Genomic DNA, 24,486 nt, shown 5'->3' with positions numbered 1-24,486 from the left:
ATCAACAAATTTCAGCCCCAATGAAATCTTGAAGGAGGGAAAATGATTTTCCACAACACTTACTTTACAGAACAAATGAATAGGTGCTTGGAAATGCATCCGCAATTCATGAATATGTGGAAGAACTGAGAAAGCACTTGCAATATGCGTTTTCATTTGCAAAGTGACATTTGGAAAAGGCCGCTGACAGTGCAAAGACATATTACAATAGGAAAACATCTGTGAGAAAATATGAAATAGGAGACCAGGTGTATACATTTAGCTTCGGAAGAAATAAGCATAAAAACTCTAAAGGGTCGATTCATGGAGCAAACGTGCGCCGAAAATCCCAGCAATCCTTGCATGGCGCACGCGGGCACAAACTCCACCAAACGGTGTGCGCTACGCGCACAGCAAAAGCACACATAGCGCGGCGCACACAACCAAAGTAGGCGGAACAGTGGGCGTAACACGCGGAATGGGGAATAACGCGTGAAAAAGAAGGCGTAACTGGGGAAGTACTGCAGGGAACTACACGGAACGCCCACACGCACGCGAACAACCTGTATTCATGGATTCGAATATGGGAAACCCGCGCACGGCAAAAGACGCACACAGGCGTCAACGCGTCTGCCACACGAAGCCAGGTGGAAGCGTCCCCGCGCACAGTATAAAAGTGCGCGCAAACAACAAACACGTATATACAGCTACAATGAATGCCCCATTTGTCACAGCACTGATCGTGGGACACCGCAGGAGGAGGAGAATAGCCAGGGCACGCATTTTTGCACCACGGACAAGCCTTTTTGGGATGCCTGATGACCAGGTCTACGGCAGGTATAGGTTTCCACCCCATATCATCCTAGACCTGGTCAGGGAGTGGGAAGATGACCTTACATCCCCCACCCTTTGCCCCCAAGCATTGAGCCCCTTGGAGAAGGTGCTCAATGTCCTGCATTTCTTGGCCACTGGGTCATTTCAGTGGACTACTGCCATAGTGGGGGGGGTCTCACAGGCCACGCAGTCACGCTGCCTACACCAGGTACTGGCAATCATGACAGCACGCCCCTCAGTCAGCAGGCACATATACATGCCCAGAACACCCACAGAAAGGCAGGCCGTTGTCCTGGATTGTTACAGGGTGGCACACTTCCCCAAAGTGCTCGGTGCCATAGATTGCACCCATGTGGCTCTACGTCCACCTAGGGCCACTGAGCACATCTACCAAAACCGCAAGCACTGGCATTCCATCAATGTACAGGTGGTATGCGATGCAAAGGGAATCATCACCTCTGTCTATGCTAACTACCCTGGCTCCACCCATGACGGTTTCATATACAGAATGTCCGCCCTGAGCCGGGCCCTGGAAGCTGGGCAGCATGGCGAGACATGGCTCCTAGGTGAGTACAAATGCCCTTGCACATGCATGCATGTCACACACACACACAAATACACAAACCCCAATAATCACAACCATTTACACCTCCCCAGGGGACAGTGCCTACCCTCTGAGCAACCACATGATGACGCCAATCTGGAACCCCACCACACCACCCCAGGTAAGATACAACGCCGCCCATATTGCAGCCAGGGCCATAGTGGAGCGCACATTCGGAGTGCTCAAGTCACGTTTCCGCTCCCTTGACCGCTCTGGCGGGCAGCTACTCTATGCACCCCCAGTAGTGTGCAAGATCATTGTGGCAGCATGTGTCCTGCACAATGTTGCAACACGGCAGGGCGTACCGGTGGACATGGTGGTGCCCCCACATCTCCAACCACAGGCACAGGCGCTGCCCATGGGAGGGGACAGGGCACGTGGCGAGGAAGCCCGGACCCAGCTCGTGGCCACATTTTTCACCTAAACTCCCACCCCTGCGGAGTGCACACAGGCCTGGCAATTACCAGGTGACAATCGATGATGACAAAGAGACAGTCAACTGTCACAACCTTACCACCCTGAGATTGCTGCCATGGAAGTGCCACATTGTCTGCATCCCTAGCTACTTAAACACAAGCTATCCTGTGTAACCAAAAGGCACACATATGACATATGACATGACATGATATGGCATTTGTAACGTGCCTATACACAAGTGTTTCAAGGTGCAACGAGGCAGGGAGGGTGGAACAAGGGAAGACAGACAACGATCCTACTAGGCCAGGTGTCATTTAGATTGTGCAAGTGCAGGGGTAGGGGGAAGGGAAAAGTGCAATGGGAAGGGGAGGGGGGAGTGCAGTACAGGGTAAGTAGAATAAAAAACAAATAAATAGGCCAGCTGGTGGCAACTGCAAAGGTAAGTGCAGACAAGTGCTGGGAAGGGGGGGCTGCAGGGATAGAGAGACAGTCCCGCAGTGCAGGGGTTGCCTGGGAGGCAGTGCAAGTGGAGAGTGGCTGGGCCAGGGACCGAGGTTGGTGAGAGTGGCCCAGTTGCAGATTCAGTGCAGTTTCAGTGAAAAATTTAGCAAGGGAGAGGGAGAGAGAAAGCAGAAGCAAAGAGGAAGGTTTTGAGGTGCTTCTGGAACCGGAGATGGTTCTCCTCAAGTTCCAGAGAGGCAGGAAGGCTGTTCCAGATGGAGGCCCCTGCCGCGGAGAGAGATCAACCCCCTGCTCGTTGCTTCGAGAAGCGGCTGACCCTGACATGCAAGGTGTGAATCACACACACCTGCAAAACAGGCCATGACCATCACTGTTATGTCACTCAAACCCTCCCAAACCACAACATGACATGGCAAGCAATAGCCATACACCAACACAGTACCAATAAGGTACACATTGCCATGTGAAAAATGTACATTGGCATCAGACAATGATGCCTGACATGGAATCAGATGAAATGACTGACCAACAACCTCCCACCCAAAATAAGTCATTCCCAAATGCATTACAAAAGTTGTAGCCGTAACATAACAATGAATGCCTGTCTACATGCACATTGTGCATTGCAAAATCAACACTGCAGCTTCTGTGTGCTGTGTCCAACTCCTGCAATACACTGCTCAGTGCACAGTACAGTGAACAGCTATTGTGTGTGATGCACACCCTGAGCATCACATCTAAGCGACAAACCACATCAAAAAGCAAATTAGGCATGTACAGGATCCATAATTGGTCACAGAACATGTGCTGCAGGGAGACAGTGGGCACCAGAAGGCAAACAGAGTGTACACCTGGACATACAAGGGTGGTTGTACATGTAGTGCATCATAGTGCGAGTGTGTGGGTCAGTAAGGACATGCACTCAACATATGCATGTGCAATCAAGTGACCATCAGTGTCCTCTCCACATCACATGTGAACATTCACCATGTGTACACCCCAGCATGTCAAACCACAACTATCCCCTCACACCTGAAAGGTAAACACAACACATGAACAGGCATTGATCAGCAGAACACAACATGTACATAGGATACCACAATTACAATGTCAGTGTTCCCATCACACTGCAGGGCAAGGCAACTATCAACAACAAAACCCCCCACTCCCTCACAAATCACCATGACCCACTGAACAACTGCACCTGGGTCATGGAGCCTTCAACCCTCAATTTCACCTGGCCACAGGATCACCCTTCCCCTTCGTCACCATCTCCCACCTTGTGTGTAAAAAGGTGCCTGCACCCTCAGAGTCCACCTTCATTTGCAAAAACACAAAATCCAAGGCAGGAAAACGAACTAGAACAGCCTCCAGTAGATGACTTGAAGTAGCAGTACCTCACAAAGGCCAAGGACTACCACAATAATGTAACAACCAAGGTAGCACAGTAAAACAATGTCACAACAGGATGTGAAGCATGGGTGGTACATAACATAGAATGATGCACCACAAACGGATGTGTACTGTCACAGCTCCCGTGTACAGGCACAGGAGTGGCACGAACCAACCACCCCCACCTTGGCCCGGGTGCCTGCAAGGTCAAACTCACACATGCCTCTGAGACCCTGGTGGGGAAGGAGGGTCAGGGATATGCAGTCGGGACAGGCGTTGGCACACTGGATAACTGGAATGAGTGGCAGGAGAGGGGAGGAGGTATGACACGTAAAAGTAGGGAATGCACGAAAATGTACTACCTGCATGAAGACATACAAAATCCGAACAAACTTGTACATCATTGTCAGGGCCTTCCCTAGTCCAGGCTTAGGAGTGGCACGAACCAACCACCCCCTCTAGGGTTTCGGCGCCTGCAAGCTTGGGGCTTACACAGGCATCCATAACCCCAGCGGGGAAAGAGGGTTAGGGAACACTGGTTGGATAGGTACGGGAAGCAGGAACACCGGGTAGAGGGTACAGGGTTTAGAATTGGATAGGACTCCAGGTGATTAGGGGAAAAAAAACATACCAAATTGAATTACACATTCATCCATGCATTAGTGCACCCCCCAGCAAGCCTATGCAGAGCAGTTTGAAAGAAAAACAACAAGACACTTAGCTCTAGTTTTGAGTGCTGGCCTCCTGCCTGCGCACTCTCAGGTCCGGTTACAGAAGCACTTCAATGCTGCAAAGAGAGCCACAGTTAATAATCTGTGTGTGCCCATAACACAAAAACACACCACCAAATATGTCCCATAGCAACAAACTACTCTACAAACAGACAATCTGGTGTGGGTGCTTCGTACCCATATGTAACATTACCCCTGTGATGGGTCATACACAGTCAATGCAGTAAGTCAGCCGCCGGTGGGTGCGTGGCAAATGGAACACCAATGTGTCACAATTCACACAACATGCAATGTTCCCTGGGTAAGCAGACAGACCCATATAGCAAGGCATGACTTCAGAACAAGTCATGTTCCAGCATGACCGAAACAAAGTAGGCAGTGCATGTTTCAAAATGTACATGGAAATTAAATGCACTGCACCCGAGTATGTCCCTTGCTGTATGTCCCTGTGAGCTGCTCCTTTCCATGTCTCGGAAGGCTACATGGGTGATACAAGTGCCTCAATGGACCTTGGTGTACCGGAGGGTATGTGCCACTGCCCCTGCAGATGCCCCAGACAACCTTACAATCAACAGCCATCAGTCCACCAACACATCTGAGCTGCATTGTGTGCTTCAACACCAATATTCATCCAAGCTCACCCTCAGTGCTGCTACTAAGCCTGCATGTGCAACTGGCCTGGTGGAAGCTTTGCTGTGTTGTGGCCCCCCTGTGCTGCTCACCTTGCCTGGAGTTCCTTGGAACACGTCAGCAGTTCTAGGATGTATGTCTGCAATCCCGGTGCCTCTGCTTGCGCACACATGTGCGGCACAACAAACGTGTCCAGAATCCAGACGTCCAATGGGCCATGTCTGCTGGCAAAGGTGGTCTGGAGGCTCACCCCCTGCAGAAAGGGCATGAAACACATGATTAATGCTTTAAAGTCATCTGTGTGTGTCTCTTCAGGCATCTCATTACTGGACCATGTCAGAGACGTACATCAGAAATCACACCATCAGTCCGTCTTTCACATCCAAAGTGTGGAACACACTATCTACGGCATGAATTGCAAGAAGCACGTGTACAGTAAAGATAAGAAACATACTACACAATGCATAGCAACAAATGTACACATTAATCATGAAACACCCCATTTAGCAAAAGCCGAACAGTGGTCAATAACACTGCAATCATCCCCACTAGGGGTGTTAACACAAGTTACACAGCACCAGACATGCCACAGATATGACAGCCCAAAGCCCTTGTGTAATAGGCTGTCACACCGAACCATCCTGCGAGCCCATGGATAAGGGAGGCAGGAGTGGCATATGTGAGTCAAGGACCCCAAGCAGCAAACACATACACAAGCCAAGCCTGAAGGGCCCAGCTGGAACAGACAGTGATGCTTTCAAAAGCCACAAAGCACCGCACCATCACATGAAAGCACAATAGACAAGCAATTTTAAACTATATTAACTAATTACACTAACTATGAAAAACCTACATTACCTAATTAAACTAACTATCAAACAGAAACTTAACTAACTAAACTAAAAGAAAAATCAAAAATGGCCACATACGACCCGAGGGGGAGGGGAGGCACCCAGGAGGGAGGAGGTACAGGGTGCTGCTCAACACCCACATGTGATGATGCTGAGCCAAAAAAAAAAACTCCATGGGCTCAACGCCTGCACAGCCCGACCTATGTGGGAGATAGATGGTCGTCCGAGTCTGGCTCATCCTGGAAAGGAGGACGTGGCACAGTATCCTGGCCACGCCTAGCCGCAGGTTGCCCCTCGACGGCAGCAAGTCTGCCGGACAGGTTAGCCTGGTCCTGTGTGGCGATGTGACGTAGGTCTGCATGCAGAACCTCACGTGATACACGTACTTCCTCTTGCAAGGTAGCACGTGTAACACGGAGTTCCTCCTGCAAGGCCTGGCTGGACAACCGCTGCACCTCCCGGCAAGCCTGTAGCTCAGCCGAGATGGTACGCTGAAGCTGTGCAAACCTTCCCTCTGCCCGCTGCCTCTGGGACATCATAAGCACACCCAGAGTGGATTTGAGGGAAGCATACTCCTCCCTCAGGGCATCCATGTGCGCCTCTGCGTGAGCAGCAATTGCTTTACGCAGAGATGACATTTCAGCCTGGCGTGCCCTGTCTGAGCCCGCCATGTCCAGCCTGAGTGAGCGGGCCGTGGACCGTGCCACCTGCTGCTGGAGAAGCACCTGCCTAGCAGGGGGGAGCACAGATTGGGCCACACGCTCCATGCTCTCAGCGATGTTCTCCATTGCTGCCCCCTGCCGTTCTGAATTGGCAGTCATGTCTTGCTCCCACTCAGTATACTGTGGTTGCGCGCGGCGACCGCGTTGCTGGGCTTGACCCCTGCGGGACCCAAGGACTGGGTGTCCTCGCTGTGTTGGCACCGCCCGCGGCTGCACGACTACATGCCCCCGTCGAAGTGATGTCCCAGGCACATCAGTGACTGGTGTGGAGGGTGACCCTGCATCCCGATCCACCACGGGCGGAGGAACCTAGACTGTCTGATCCCTCAGTGCAGGTGTCGCGGACAGAGGAGTGTCCACATCAGAATCACTCACCCCTGACACATGGACTTGATGCTCATCTAACTCGACATGGACGTCAGAGTCGTCATCAGAGCTGGACTCATAGGCAGCCAGAGACAAGATGGACTGTAGCACTTGGGGGTTTTCGTGGCCTACCACCCCACGACTCCCACTTGTGCCGGGTTGATGTAGTGGTAACAACCCTGTGTCTGGTATGACAACACCATCCTCCGCCTCCATTGCGTCATCACCTGAAAAATAGAGAGAAAAAAGGTCACTACACATGTCAGAAGCACACAACACACACACACACACCGACAACAAACACATCAGGCAGACATGTGACACACAACGTAGAACCTGGCATGCATGCTGGGTCAACTTTGAATTGCTTCTGTGATCAGACCTGTTGAAAGGTGGCAGTTTGCATGGAAGTGGGTCTATGCAGTGCAGAAAATGTGTATGTCACTCACTACCTACATGTACAAGGACTCCATGGTGTGTGTCAGGAAATGTGAAGGCAGTGCAAGGTCAAATCCAGGCCTCACATGCACTGTGCATTCAATGGGTAGCATATCTACAAGCAAAGCACCCCTCCACCCAAGTACAAAAGCAGGGATGCCTAGCATGGTCTCAAAAGGCTGACCATAGACCTGTGTATTGACAGGCAGTGTTGACTGGCATCAACAGCTTAATGTGATTCAAGTGACAACACTGCAAATGATGATGAGACAGTTAGCAGGACACATGATGAAAACTCTGTTGGCCACCCACATGTGAAGAAGACACTACAACAGTCGGACAGAGTCATTGGCCATTAAACAGGCTGAGGCCTGTGACCCACACAGATTGTCAGACCCTAAACATGTGTGCAACGCAGTACTGAGCCACAGTTGACATGGGAAAGCTGATGAGATGCCATGCAATGTATGTTACCCAGGACTTGTATTACAGTGATCATCCAGTCAAGGACACATAGTGGCATGCGTGCAATGCACATGGAGCATGAATGGGCACTCATGTCCCTGCGGGACATCTGACCTATGCACAGTACAAGTGAGATACCCTGCATCAAGTACTAAGGCTGTACCACACAGCATATGTCTGGCAGATTGTACGCTGGAAGTTAGCATGTACACAGGACGCATGAACAGGAAAGTACACAATGGCAAGATTGAAGCAGACCAGTGCAAAGGTGGAACTGGGGTGCAGAGTGGCGGAGGAGGGGCAAAGGAGCATGCCTACATGGAGTACCCACATGCAGGCAGAGGACACATGCACGTCAGTCATGCAATGACATTGTGCCTGGGCTGAGAGGAAGGTCACCCCACGCCACATGCAGAAGGGCCAGTGAGCTGGAACATGGACCGGAGGAGCATACTTGTAACCAGCATGTGAGTAGGGTGCAATAGTGGTGATGCGGACAGTCCCTGTCTGCTCCACATGTCCAGCATCCAGCAGAGCAGACATGCATCATGGAAGCATTGCATTACTTACACATCAGAACCATGTACACGTCACATGTAGTGGCAATCATGCACAGCACATCCCACAAGTAAAACGCACACGTCCTCAACAAACACGCATGAACACTCACTGGACTGGGCATCAAAGTCCAGCATCTCTCCCACTCCTTCAACCAATTCAGGTGGTATGAACTCCGCAATGAGTGACTCATGCGGAGTGAGCTCTTCCTCCTCTGGTGCAGGCCCACCGCCAGTCACCAGAGTCAAGTTGTAATTTGAGGCATGCTTAGCCTTAGCGCTGCGTTTGAGGTCATTCCAACGCTTTTTGCACTCTTGCGCCGTGCGCACCTCATGGCCGAATGAACTGACATGTTCCGCAACATGCTTCCAGTGGGTGTCACGGTGGGCAGCCGTAGTCTGACTATTGGCACCCACTACCATGTCACGGCTGTGGCCCCGCACGTAGTCCACAAGGAAGTCCAGTTCCGCTTGCAGAAAGGCTTCTTCCTCGACATGCAGGAGGTCGTGGCTGTGTGTGGGGTCCCAGCCTGTGCTGCAGGTGCAACCTTCCTCCTCTTGGACTGTGGAGCAGACCCTGGCTGGCTAATGCTGCCCTGACCAGTATGGCCAGTGGGTTCGGTGGATTGAGCCAAGGGAGTGGCAGGTGGAGGGACGACCAAAGGCCTGACTTGTGTCAGTGGCATCTGGGTGCCCTCAAATAGACCCTGCTCAGCAACATCCACTGTGGCAGGGTCATTGACCGCAACGGTCCTGGTTGGCAGACTCACAACCGGGGTGTTGTTGGGTGCATCTGCCCCTGCACTTGCCAACACCCGGCTGTTCGGGGTAGCAGATGACATAACTGCCCCAGGGACACGTGTCTTGGTCAGAGCAGCCCTGTGTGCCCTTATGGTTTCCCTCTATGATTTCCCCAATCTACCAAGTGCTCCTCAAGTGCCAACACAGCCTGCGCTGGCAGTCCCTGAGCCTGGGTGGCGGTGTCCACAGCTGCACCTCCAGCTACCACTACCCTTGGGCCCGTGGCAGTCAATGGAACGAACTGCCGGGTCACACAGGCACCAGTGCCAGATGCAGAAGCTGCATCCCCCGGAACCACAGGGGGTGGTGGCATTACTGCACCAACACATGGCACAACATTGTGCTCAAGTGGCGCACCCCTGCCTCTTCCCCCTCTGTGGCCGCCCTGGACACTCTGGAGTCCCCCTACTCCCTGGTCACCATGGCCACGTCCCCGACCGTGCCCGCCACGAGGAGTATGCCCAGCTGAGGCCCCCCTCACCTTTGGTGTCCTCCCAACCATGGCACAGATGTAGTAGTGCCGGCACAGATGGAGTAGTGCCAATGGGAGGTGTACACCACAATTGACCTGGGTAATTGGGGTGAAGGGGGTGGGAAGCAAGATGTTAATAGCCCCCCTGCACCTGCAAGGCTGTATGTGACCCCGGTGATGTAGTGACGGGTCACACAACGCTCAGGCACCCCAAAACTGCAGTAAAACCGTGCACGCAACCCTGCAGCCTACGTGCGTGGAATCAACCTCCCACAGTACGCGGCGGCACCCAGTAACACGAATAACGCGTACGCATGGGACACGCAGGTTACTATGACCTCGAAAATGGGTGCGATACACAGGGGCACCCGCAGTGAGAAAAATAGCGTGTGCGACTCACCGTCTGACTAGCGCGATGCAGAAAAACACGCGTAGCCAATACCCCCACCAAAAGAAGAGATACGTCCTTGATAGCTGTGAAGTTGTGATGGCGCGCGAAACAACAGGAAGCAGCAACACACGTCGGTCTCCACGAAAGGCACGTGCAGCGAACTGCTGCCCCTGCTCACCTTTAACCTGTGCTGAGGGAAACGCCCGCGCGCGTCACGTCACTTACGTGCATGGGCCCTTTCCTCGGATTATACACATTCCCACGCGGACATGCAGTTTTTCACGTGCGCTGAAACGCCCGTGCACGCGTGCGTCACGTCACAGAGGCACGTCACAGAGGCGCTTACGCTTATGAAATTGCGTATGCGTGCAGACGCGCTTACGTGCTATGGGCCTTTCCTCGAATTACACGCTGACGTGCAATTATTTCACGTGCCAAATCACTCCGTATCAAGCTGATCACGCGAAAACACACGGAAGACCACGCTCCTGCCCAAAAGGCCGAATCACTGCCCCCCAGAGCCCCGAGCACGCTCCCACCTGCCATCTGCTGCTGCCTGACTGCCTGCTGCCCTCGTGCCCTGCCATTTGGTGCCTACACATCAGCCATCTGCAGGGGTCCAGTTGCTGTGTCCACCCCTGCTGGAACCGAAGACTCCCGACTGGGATAGCATCGCTCCACAGCCCAGCCCCAGGACTCAGGGGTTGCCATGTCGGGGCAAACACCATCTGAGACCACTGGTGACCCCCAGCCAGAGGGGCAGAGGGCCACCAGCTTCAGTCAGAAGGAAGTTGGTGTCCTGGTGGAGCTTGTCCTGGGGCATTATGATGCCCTCTTCGGATCATCACGTGCCGACAAGGAAGGACAGGACAGGATCTGGGACGACTTTGTGGTTGCCATCAACGCGGAGGGGGTGGCAACCCGCTACATCAAGCAAGTCAAGAAGCGCTGGGAGGACTTGAGGTCCAGGACCCTCATAAAGGCCCGGCGCCTCGTGGAGGGGGGCCGGGGCAGCATGAGTACCATCCAGCTGAGGGTCCTGGAATGCGTACGCCCAGCGCTCCATGCCCAGATCCTTGAGAGGCAGACCCACCTGCAGTCGAGCGGTAAGTGGCCAAGCATTGCTGTGTGAGACAGGGCATGTTGCAGTGTGCTGGTTGTCTGATACTTGCCTGTATGTGTGACATAGGCCATGTACGCGTGTGTGTGTGCAGGGACATCTTCGCTTTGACATCAGTGCAGAGTCTGCTAACGCAGGTTCGAATCCCGGCGGGGCCAAACTCAGCCTTTCATCCTTCCGAGGTCGATAAATGAGCACCACACACCGTGGGTAATAATAAGCAGCGCTCAGATACCTGAGGGTTCGTAGCGCTATATAAATGCCAAATTATTATTATTATTATTATTATTATCATGGTCATGCATGTGAGACTGGTAATGTGTGAAGCACACGGTTGGTGTATGTGTTTAAATGCAACATGGGGAGCCCTATGCGGAATGGACACATGAGAGCATGCCAGTCTCTGTTCCTGGACATGGATGGGGGTGAGGGATGGGTGCTGATGCCATGTACATGTATGGTGTCCATGTCTGTGTGTCTGACCTGCGTGTTTGTGACTTGAGAATGCCATGGATGCATGACACATGTCTGTGACAATGTTCAGAATCACTGATGCAGCCTAGTTATCCTTGCATCCACTGTGTCTGGGGTGTACGAGTCCAGATGGATGAAAGTACGGTGAAGTGTGTGCATGTGATAGGCATGACCCATGATGCATGTGAGTTCAAAAACAACATTGTATGTTTCAAGAGTGCCTTGGACATGTTTGCTAATGTCCATAGCATGTGCCACACCTGTTACTGCATGTATTTTGCCTGCACTGACCCATGTGTTGTGGAGGGACATGATGGAAGTGATCTTTGACAGTGCCACTCATCTGCTATTGCTTCCTGTCTAGGGGACCATTGTACAGTACCCTGATGCTTGTGTTCTATGTCTCCCTCTACACAGCACAAAGTGAAGAAGAGGGCGGAGACGGCGTAGTGGAGCAAAGCGGCGGGGATGCCCCCACGGCTGCAGCGGAAGGGGTGGGTGAGCCCCACAGGGGCTTGCAACGGCAGAAGACGGGGTGGAGCCATCCAGGTTGGTGGTTTCCACAGAGGAGGAGGAGGAGGCCGCTACTGGGCCGCACATGGGGCCTGGTGGGGGCATCCCTGCTGGTGCAAGTAGTGCAGTCCAGGGGCAGGGGCAGGAGGCAGCACAGGTCGCCATGGAGGTGCCTGTGCATGTCACTGTCCCTGACACTGTGACTGCACCACCATGCACCAGCAGGGATGCCCCATCCCAGGCCCGTCCGCAGGTAGGGGGGATGTCCATGTCATCTGACTCCCCTCCACCTGCGGTCGAGGGGACCCCTGGCCGTATGGAGAAGGTCCTGATTGGTGTCGCGTTGCGCACGGGTGTCATTCGTGATGAGGAGCGTGCTTCCCAGGGGGAGCACGCACGTCATCACGAAGAGCACCGTGCCAACGTGGCCCATTTGGGAGCGGCCGTGGTCGGGGGTTTTGTACATGTGTTGGGCACTCTGGCAACCCTCTCCTCCTCTGTGGAGGCTATGCGCCAGTCGTTCTCCATGCCATCTTCTGGCCCAGATGCCACCAGGGCCCCCCTGTGGACCTGCCCCGACCAATGCAGCCAACTCAGTGGGGATCCCATCCCTGCCACAGTTGGGATCCCCACTGAGTCCCATCCCTGCCACATTCGGAGGACCACCAGGGGTGGACACACCAGCAACTGGACCCCAGCAGATGGAGGATGTGACTGCATCATCGGGCAGGGCACGTGCACGACGGCTTTGGTGGATTGCATCAGCCTGGATGCCGTTGTGCTGGCACAGGCAGTTGCGTCGGAGGCAGCGGCAGGCTCGACGTGGGAGGAATCATGGCTCGGGGCCATCAACATCAGGGGGCCAGGCATCGGCTGGAGGGCAGGAGAACCCTGGAATGGGAGTGTCTTCCGTGTGGGAGCGGTTGGGCCAGCAGATAGGTGCGGAGCGACAGCGGACAGAGGAGGAACGGTTCACAATGGTCAGGGCAGAGAACTCCATGCGGAGGGCGCTGAGGCGGGCTGAGTGCCTCGAGGGTATTCGCAGGGAGTTGGAGCTGGACACTGCATTATCCATGCAAGACCTCGGGGCCAGGGAACATGCCTGCCTCCAAGCCATTGAACAGGAGTTCGATGATGCCCTGGCCCATGACAACAACCAGTGACCCGTCGGACTAGCCCGCTGCCCTTGTAAATAGTTATGTAGTTAGTGTTAGGTTTCCTTTGCTTTTTTATTTATTTTGGACCTTTTGGACAATGGACCACATTTTTGTATATAGTTTTTTTATTAGGTAGTATTTTTAGATAGGTTTCATTTCTTCAGTTGGGATCATGGACCCTGGATTGTTTATCTGTATATAGTTGACTGTTGGATTATGTTTTTTTTTTGGGATTTACCCATGGAGCAATGGTTTTCGGTTTTGTTTTTCCCTTGGATTTACTTTTTTGAACTGCGACTTTGGACACCTTTCCTTTGGATTATGATTTGTGTTTTTTCATTATTTTACGGACATGCTGCTTTTGGTTTTTAATTCCCATTGTCGTTTGTTTATTTATAATTCCATTTATGTTGCTTTTAATACATTTTTTTCATCAAACTTCAATGTGTAGTATCATCTCATTGGTTTCATGCATATCATGATATGGGTTTTGACATTCACTTACACCCAGTGGGCCTCATTACGACCCTGGCGGTAAGGGGTTTACGCCAGCGTTAGCTGCGCCGACCCCTTACCGCCAATTACGAGGTCCCTTAGCGCCATGGCGCTTTTAACACCTGCTTTTTTTTTACGGTGGCGTAATTAACGCCTTCCCCACTCCCATTATGCCCTATGGGGCAAAAATGGGAATGGGGAAGGGTAAATGGGGATTGGGGACTTACCGCCCCGCCGACCTCGGAATGGGGCGGTAAGTCCGCCAACCACCATGGCGTAAACGTAGTTTACGCCATGGTGGTAAAGTCACGGCCCAGGCGGTAACTTACCGCCTGGGTCGTAATGAGGCCCATTGTGTGTATGTGAGGGACATGTGTTCATTTACATACTTGCCATTGGGGTTGTATCATGTAATTGGCATTTCTAAGTGGGTGGATGCAATACTTGGGTGGGTGTTTGGCATGTGGAGGCTGCCCATAAGGGCCAGGGATCTAGATTGTGATGACGTGTTGGCTGGGGGACATTTGCCAGGGCCTGCTGGCAGGTGCCCCACAATGCTGGGGGGTGGGGGTGCAGGGGGACATGAGTGGGACATGAGTGGGGGCCTGCTGGCAGGTGCCCCACAATGCTGGGGGGTGGGGGTGCTGGGGGACATGAGTGGGACATGAGTGGGGGCCTGCTGGCAGGTGCCCCACAATGCTGGGGGGTGGGGGTGCAGGGGGACATGAGTGGGACATGAGGGGGGGCCTGCTGGCAGGTGCCCCACAATGCTGGGGGGTGGTGGTGCAGGGGGACATGATTGGGACATGAGTGGGGGCCTGCTGGCAGGTGCCCCACAATACTGGGGGGTGAGGGTGCAGGGGTACATGAGTGGGACATGAATGGGGGCCTCCTGGCAGGTGCCCCGCAATGCTGGGGGGTGGGGGTAAAGGTGGACATAAGTGGGACATGAGTGGGGGCCTGCTGGCAGGTGCCCCATAATGCTGGGGGGTGGGGGTGCAGGGGGACATGAGTGGGGGCCTGCTGGCAGGTTCCCCACAATGCTGGGGGGTGGGGGTGCAGGGGGACATGAGTGGGACATGAATGGGGGCCTGCTGGCAGGTGCCCCGCAATGCTGGGGGGTGGGAGTGCAGGGGGACATGAGTGGGACATGAGTGGGGGCCTGCTGGCAGGTGCCCCGCAATGCTGGGGGGTGGGGGTGCAGGGGGACATGAGTGGGACATGAGTGGGGGCCTGCGGGCAGGTGCCCCGCAATGCTAGGGGGTGGGGGTGCAAGGGGACATGAGTTGGTGATCAGTAGTGCAAGGAGACATGTGCCTTTGCTGGGGGGCATGCCCATGTTGGGTGGGCTGCCTGCGGGACATGACCAGGGATGCAGGGTAGTCCCCTGTGGTGTGGGCTGCCTGCAGGGTCCATGGAGGGTGTACAGGGAACACCTGGGAGGACCCACACTGCCAAATCACGTGTAGGACTCCCCGGCACCCCCGAAATACACGTACCCTGCTGAAATCGCGTGTGAAACTTCCCGCGCACCCCAGTAATACACGTACCCTGCTGAAATCGCGTGTGAAACTTCCCGCGCAACCCAGTAATACACGTACCCTGCTGAAATCGCGTGTGAAACTTCCCGCGCACCCCAGCAATACACGTACCCTGCTGAAATCGCGTGTGAAACTTCCCGCGCACCTCAGTAATACACGTACCCTGCTGAAATCGCATGTGAAACTTCCCGCGCACCCCAGTAATACACGTACCCTGCTGAAATTGCGTGTGAAACTTCCCGCGCACCACAGTAATACACGTACCCTGCTGAAATTGCGTGTGAAACTTCCCGCGCACCCCAGTAATACACGTACCCTGCTGAAATTGCATGTGAAACTTCCCGCGCACCCCAGTAATACACGTACCCCGCTCGCACAGGGCCAATCACGTGTGAAACTTCCCATTCACCCCAGTAATACACGTACCCCGCTCGCACAGGGCCAATTGCGTGTGAAACTTCCCGCACACCCCAGTAATACACGTACCCAGCTGAAATTGCGTATGAAACTTCCCGCGCACCCCAGTAATACACATACCCCACTCGCACAGGGCCAATCACGTGTGAAACTTCCTGCGCACACCAGTAATACACGTACCCTACTGAAATCGCGTGTGAAACTTCCCGCGCACCCCAGTAATACACATACCCTGCTGAAATCATGTGTGAAACTTCCTGCGCACCCCAGTAATACACGTGCCCCGCTCGCACAGGGCAAGTCGCGTGTGAAACTTCCCGTGATCCCCAGTGATACACGTTCCCCGCTTGCCGTGCTGGTACAGGGTTAGCGCAGCCCTTTGCGCTGGATTGGGGATTTTGATGGCTTTTCCCTGTGCGAGGGCTGTTCTTGGGGGCATAACTGGCGCTGCTGCAGGGTCGCTGTGCCACTGTGCGCCACAGCTGGTTTTGGTAGCTGGAATCCATGAATACGCTGTGTGCGGAAATGGATTTTAGCGCACGCGGCTGGCGCAGGGATTCGCACGCGCACACTGTGCGCCAGCCGCATGCGCCACTTGTGCGCTAAATTATATGAATTACCCCCTAAATGTCTTGCAGCGATGGGAAGGGCCATATAGAATTGTATATATGGTTTCACCTGTTGTCTAGGTCTACAGAATTGCTAAAAAGGAGGGAGAATTAACACTTGAACAGTTTGTCCATGTTAATCAAATGAAGCCTTTTCACCCGAAACATGAAGTGAAAAGACCAGAGCAAGTTGAGACTCGCAGTGAAAAAGTAAAGCACTTACCTATTAAATAGGATTACCATAGCAGGTCAATTGGTGTAAATACTGTGAAGATGTCAAGGCAAGATTTAAGGAGAAAAAGGGAAAGATATGTCAAATTAGTGAACAAAAATGCAAATAAGTAATTAAGAAAAAGGAGTGTTTGAGACTGTTCCCTGAAAAATACCATGTGGTATTAGTGCCCTTAATTTATATTATTTTCAAAGGTCCTAAAGAGATGTCCTGGCTGTATTATATGGTATTTGGTATAATGTGCATTTGTGTGCATTATATCTTGATTTCAGATATCCCAGTGAGAAGGGAAAAGTAAAGGGTTTGATGTACTTGATTTTAAAAATAATTATATTCCCCGTCAGTGCTGGATCCTTGAAGTGTCGTATTCCCGGAGGATGCCACTGGAATGGAGTCTCGTGGAAAGCCCCTGGACCAAAGAAGAGGGTGAAGATGAGGACCCCGAAAGATGTGAAGATGATGACCTCAAAAGAAGTCCCATCTACAGAGAATGGAGGTTCACTTCACCAAGACTGGTTTCCTGAGTGATTTTTAAATGAACTGCAAAGACTATTTTTTATTATTTTTACAAACTGATTTTTAACACAAATGGATGTTTTACTGGTTTTTACATCAGACTGAGGCCAATGGCACAGTTTTATGGACTTATGTTTTCTAAAAGTGACAATGTTTTACTTTAATATTTTTTTTAAAAGATACAAAACAATCCCCAAAAAATCAAATAAATAATAATAATAAAGAGATCACCAATGAAAAGAAGATAAAGATACATGTGATCAAGAGATAAGATTAAAAAAAATTCTAAAAAATAAGTTTTTGCCGCTGAGTACTCTTGCTGCCTGCTGCCTTCCTGCTTCCCGATCTGTCTACCTTGCCTATTGGTAGAGGAGGAGTCTCTATTTAAACCTTGCTTTGCCGTGGAACGGTCACAGAGTTTGTCGCTGAGTTCCCTGCAGTCTACTGTTGCTGCCTGCTGCCTACGTGCTTCGTGGTCTGTCTACCTTGCCTATTGGTAGAGGAGGATTCTCCATTTAAACCCTGCTTTGCCACGGAGTGGCCGTCAGAGATCGTAGCTGATCCCTGCAGTTTGCGCAGTCCGCCTGTGCTCTAAGGGCAGAGAAATTGAGCTTGTGCAGAGAGGATGGAAGAAGGTCGTAACCTACCCCATCAAACACCTTCCCCTACCCACATCTCCCATCCCAAACCCGGTCTATCTTTACAGCTGACACCGTGGAACATAATTGTCAGTTTGAAGTTGAGGCCTCGGGCTCCCTGACTCCTTTGGATGCCTTCATTTTGGCAAAGAAACTGGCCAAAATACGAGCTATTTGTGGCCTATGTCCAACACTGACGTTGTCAAAGATACGGACCAAGCCACCTACGGCTTGAATTTACAAGACAAATTTATACCAATGGCCACTGTCGAAGAGTCGACAGTGCCGAACCAATCTGCCCTCCCCCAAAATTGGCAGAAGACCGATCAAGGTGCTGTGGGGATGGTGGAATCTCATCCCGGGGTGAAGACTTTAATAACTCAAGCATTGTGGGTCTGCCTGCGGTATCCCCTCCTTTTTCACAGAATGTCCCAGTTCAACCCACCATCCCACAGTCTACATCTACATAGGAGCGGCCTGAGTGCCAGTCTTGCTTACAAGGGAAAATGCATAACAGCCCCACCTATGCCACAGACTTTGTTCAAGACCCAAACCTGCAAGAGGTCCCAGAAATCACATCTACCCTCTCCCCAGAGGAAACATTGTATGAGCACAAACAGGTCCTTGAGGGGCTCAGCAACTGCCATCCCTGCTCAGCCATTGAGACTGCTCTCTTATCCAAAGTACTGCTGGAAGTCCTAAACGCAGACTTGTGCCTCTCCAAATCGTCATACGTGGTGGTGAAACACCATCAAGTGCCTCCGGGGAATCACTAACTCTATTAGTCACAGCCCTACCGCATACTCATAATGTCAATAAGAAGAAATCTAAAGACTCTTCACTGTCTGCAAATATTCAGCCCAACCTGCTCCACCGAAGAGGCAGAAAATTAACAAATCCTCAGAGAATTTACCGAAAGGTGAACAAAGGCGGAACTCGAACAGCCCCGAATTTGTCCGTTGTTTCCAACCCAAAACAAGGAAACCGTTAACTACAGAGGCCATGGGAGAAATTCCAGAAGCAGAAATTCTTGAGGGCATAAAGGACAGTGTTTCGTCCATTAGGGATGAACCAGCTGACCTAGGAGGAAATGTTAGTGTGTCCTAAATCAAAAGATGGCACTTGGCTGAGTCAAACAACCAACATAAGCCTCCGCCCCTATGCGGGTACCTAACGCCTCGAATGCCCTTAACATCAATAGCCTCTTTGGCCATATTGATACACGGAAGAGAGGAGTCCCGGAATAAGGAGGTTTGTGAAGAAGACCTACCCTTGAGTCAAACCATTCAAAAGGTAAGAAGTGAGGACCTAACATCTCCTCATGTTCCAAACCCAGCACCAGCTCTAGATTTTGACCCAATGTGAATGGCTGTGGAATCTCTCTCTAATCAGCCACTTGAGGAACAGAGACGTTTGCCCCTGGCTGCTATGCCTAAAGTCTCTCAGAGGGTCCAGCCTCTATCAGATGCTAAATGGCTATCTACATCAACGAGATCTACAAGACCCAGCTTGGAAGGTGAAATACAACAGCGGAAACCTACCCAACACATGCCGCTTTCATTAGACTCTTCACAGGATACGTCCTTCACATACTGTCAAGAGACCAACACTTGATACTGTCAAGAGACCAACACTTGACCGGATCACCTACATTTGCAATCAGAAAGTGAAAAGAAAAGGAAGAAACCGGATATATTAACTATAATGTCGACCTTAACCATCGCCCTGGCACCTTTTACTAAACTATGCGAGTCAATAAACGACACCTTACAAGACCACACCACTCTGATGGCTATGGTACACTCGAAACTCTTGTTTATGGAAGGCTATATCACTGCCAACGAAATGAATCATTTTGACAGTTTTTCGGACATAGAAACATAATCAATCCAGGAGACAGAGTCCTCCCTATGCCATGTTGGTTGGCTTAGGTTATCTCCCAATACCTGCCTGTTAGCAAAAATTAGCCCCCAATTAGTACAAAACTCCCACCAGATTTTACCATATTCTATTTGGTTTTGGTTATATTCCGATCCCCAATCCTTGCCAATCCTTATCAACATTCATACAGTTTTCAAGAAGTAAACAGTTTGCATTCCAATCTCCGACAACCACAATTTCTCCATCCGGAGCCCATACTTTAATAGCTTCTAAAATAGTACTCACAGCAGGAACACAATCAAATAATGTGGAATGAGTGGGATGTCAATAAACGTTAAGGAGTAAGATGTGATAAAAAATGCTACCTGGAAGAGATAGTTCAACCGCCAAAATCTCCCTGGAATCCTTTGAAACACATTTCCCTACAAATCCAAATCTATTATCAATTGCAATAAGGAGTCCTCCAGAAGGTCTACCAGCCTGCTCATTAATAGCAGGCTGCTGGAAAATGCAGTAGCCATCCCAAACCAAAGTGTCCATAACACAGTTTCCTTCAAGAAAACAATTGGATGCAAACTAAGAGATTTGGTAATTTTAACATTTCGTGTGAGTTTGTCATAACCCCTGATATTCCATAAGAGTTTGTAAGCAGCATCATCTCCTTCATTTGATACATCGAAGACAAAATCTACTACTGGTTTGTGCTCATTCGTTTTGGGGAGCGTTGCGGGAAGCCAGGTCCAATCTTCAAATTAGTTCAAAACCTGTGCATGAAAATTTGTAAAGAGTGCTTTCTACTAGCGTTTTCCACTGAGCATCTTCCAAAACATCTTCACCAAAAGGCATATTGACCTTTTTCTCCTGACTATCCATCAGTGAATTGACCTTAATCCCACCCCTACCACCTGCCACCAACATGTTAGGGCGCAAATCATAACCCATTGATCGTAGGGATTTGGCTTCCTATATCAATATTGTATAAACCGCCCGGGATGGGACCTTGATGGCCACAATATCAGTTCTTTGGTCATCAAATAAGTTCACAAGCTGTAGGTATTCTGTTGAAATTAATCTTAGTCGAGGGCTTTCATTAAATAGAGCCAATATTTTGGGACGATTTAGGATTAGGCCATTACTGTTTAATGCATCCAAAACAAATTCTAATATTAGAGGAGATGCACGGTCACACAACTTTCACCATTTTTAGTCCCACTACTCTGTGCAGTGAGAGCTTTGTGTATATCCTTCTCTACGATAGGGTCACAATATAGGTGAGCATGACCTCTGATATCCTCAGGCCTTACAGATGTGTGCATACCCCCACCTTTGTTGGGAACAACATGGCTAGATGGCACTGTTAAATCACGAGTGGCAATAGCCCTGGCTGGATTACCATTTCAACTTTCCCTCCAGCAATTTTGGCAATTTTCAAAAGCTGCTGTTTGGATAATAGGTTTACTTTGGATCTCAAAATCTCTGCCTGTTTGCACATGTATGCCACTTGCAGTCACAGAGTGTGCCGCTCACAAAAAGGGCTTGTGGTAAAAGTACACATGGCAGACACAAACGGCCGCCTAGGGACAATAGATCTAGAACATCCCTGGCCAGTTGCACACTCCTCCTGCATAGTGCATTGTGAGCCTTTGTATTGCGCAACACAATCTTTGAAATCATTTATAATAGGGTCCAACCACTGCTCCTTTGCCACCACTCTACTCTCAATCAGAAAGGGTTTCACCACATTGCAGTGATTTATCAAGGTCTAGTGGCAACTCTATTACCACATTTAATAGCTGTGCACGATGGTGAAGATGATTGCGCCATTGGTATTGGTGTAGAAGGAGTGTCGGGAGCATGCAATCCCCCATCGATGAATTCATATTGATTGGAAATGGGGACCTGATGGTTTATGCACCTCCAACCCCTGCACTGTCTTCAGTGCCTGAACCACAGCCAACTCCTTAGAATGAATCGAGTGCAGGAATGGATACGAGTTCCTTGTATGAGACTTAGTTTTTAGCTTCAGCTTTAGAATTCTCAGTTTTTATTGAACTCATTTCAGGTGTAGGTGCAGTGGGGTCAGCTGGTTCTTCCCCTACTACATTATCAACTTGTAAGTTATTACCTTTCTCAGTTAAGGTAGAGGGTTTCGGGACGCTATCATAATTTCCCAGCACTGCTCCCGTTCCAATAGTCTTGGACATTTGGCGCGTGCCAGGCACTGTGGGTACTCTACTGGGGGAGATGGATTGTAGCAGTTTCAAATTAATGTCACTCCAAACCAAAGCGTGCGCTCTCGCCTCGTCTCGGATGTTGTCATAAAGCTCCACGAATGTACTCAGAGCCGAGTTCATTGCAGAAATTGTCGGAGAGCTACGATGAACCCTCTAATGAACGTCTCTGTGATGTAAAGGCACACTTTCTATTTTCATAGTTTGGGTGATGTGGCAATGTTTCACTAGATGAAAGCAGCTCTGTTAGTAAAGTGGGTTCCTGAATGAGGCTCCCCCTGGATAGATGAAATTGATCCCTTCCTCAAGGTTAGCATTTCTCACCTGTTCTCTATCATTTTCCATACACGAGGCCAAAGAACAAATTCCATTTGCAGCTTCAGACTTTGGTCGTTTATATTGGAATAATCCTCCGTTGCACATGCGCGACACAGAGCCAGGGGTCTAATTTCAGTGCTTTTTCCTGACATCAAGAAGAAGGTCATTTTCCGACCAGAAATTGGGGTCATTTAGTGGCCTCCAAGTGTTTAAACTTCGCCCGACATTGTGGTGTGTCACCCCTCCTGGGAGCATGGTCTCTCCCATGGCTCCTGACAAGCTCACATGTTGTGGCCATGTGACTAGTTAGTAATAAAAGAGACAGGCGTTTCCGACTCGTTAGTTGATGCAAACTGCCTGCTCCTGCCTGCTGTGTGTCCTTGGCTGCAGCGCGATGCTGGTGCTGCGTAGTAGGCAGAGGGCCCTGACAGTGCCACTGCTGGGCAACGCTGTCTCTAATGCCCATCCTGCCATGCCAGCAGAGCACCTGCTGGGCAACTCTGCATCTCCATGTTCGCAGAGTCCCTGTCGGGCAACTCTGCATTGAGGTGCCGGTGCCCCTGTGGGACAACTCTGTCGCCGTGTTTGGTATTGGCCTGGGTGCTCCCAGACCATGGAAGAACCAGTCTGCTCATGGGCTGACTGGGTGTCCCTTGTCCACAGATGTCGGCTGGGTGCTCCCAACATGTCGGATGGGTGGCCCCAGCCTTGGTCTGCCTGGCCTGCATGACCGCAGGCCAGGTCATAACAGACATGTCTTCCCCTCATGTACATTTAAGGTCGGTACCCCAGATGTGTGCGTAGTTCAGATTCCAAATCTTCTTCTGATAGACCATGCCATGGCCCTGGCTGCGGATAAGTGAGAGTCCTCCCACCGCAGCTGTCCTATTCTCATCAAATAAGCCAAGCCTCTGATTACAGGAAAGGGAGGTTCTGTCTGCTACAACCTTTACGCCCCCATTTGAGAGGCTCTGATCCTGATTGTGGATAAAAGAAGCTCCTCCCATGTCAAACTGAGCCCCCTTATAAGGCAGTTCGGGGGAACAACTCTTTAATTCCTAATGCAGGTATGGAGAAACTTCGGAATAAGTAATTGTGTTTGCTTGTCATAATATAAACCCACTGGCAAGTGTGGTACTGTTGAAAACAACGTCAAATACGTACAGAAAGGGGATCCACAATCAAAATTGAGGGCAAAGTCCAAATTGAACAGGACAATTTCCTGGCATTCGCTTTGCTACAAATCTGCTAAACTGCCAAACTGCTTCGCAAGGGGTGAGCTCACCAGTCTTCAAGTGGCACCCCCCACCAATATTATAATATGCCAAAGGACTGCCCTGGACTCACAAGGAGTGCAAAGACTGCCACTTGCAGCCACTTCCTCACCACGCGTGTACTATGTGCTGTGGAGCACATTATATACTCCAGGCACTAGTGCAGTTGATGAGTGCTGAGTCTGCAGGTAAAACTAATTGAGCCCAGAGGTGTCCGCACAAGGTACTGTTCAGCTACAAAGACTGCCACTTTCAGCCACTTCCTCACCACTTGCGTACTATGCGCCAAGAAGCAGATTATGTACTCCAGGCACTAGTGCAGTTGAAGAGTGCTGAGTCTGCATGTAAAAGTAATTGAGCCCAGAGGTGTCCGCACCAGGTACTGTTCAGTTGCAAAGCCTGCCACTTTCAGCCACTTCCTCGCCAAATGCGTGCTATTTGCCAAAAAGCAGATTATGTACTCTAGGCACTAGTGCAGTTGATGAGTGCTAAGTCTGCAGCTAAAACTAATTGAGCCCAAAGGTATTCGCCCGAGGTACTGGTCAGCTGCAAAGACTGCCACTTTCAGTCACTTCCTCACAAGAGTGTTGTTGAAGGGTGTTAGTAATAGTAAGACTTGGTGGTTTTAGCCTTTTAGAACCAGGTGCATGGTGCCGAAGCTGAGGAGGAGTTAGTAGAACATCAAGCGGTAGAAAGAGATGAAGTCAAACAAGCAGATGGTGCGATGAGGAATTGGTTAGACACGATCATGAGGTTCATGTTGGTGAAACGGTACTTACCACGATAGTTGTTTTTTTACTGATTTAATTACCACATTTTTTACCTCAAACAAGCATATGGGGTTTTGGGGTCACATATATATATATATATATATATATATATATATATATATATATATATATATATATATATATATATATATATATATATATATATATATAGGGGGGTTTGGGTGAAAT

Source organism: Ambystoma mexicanum, chromosome 8, assembly GCF_040938575.1.
Source record: "Ambystoma mexicanum isolate Mex_15411 chromosome 8, UKY_AmexF1_1, whole genome shotgun sequence".
NCBI lineage: Eukaryota > Metazoa > Chordata > Amphibia > Caudata > Ambystomatidae > Ambystoma > Ambystoma mexicanum.
Note: the sequence above shows the minus strand (reverse complement) of the source record.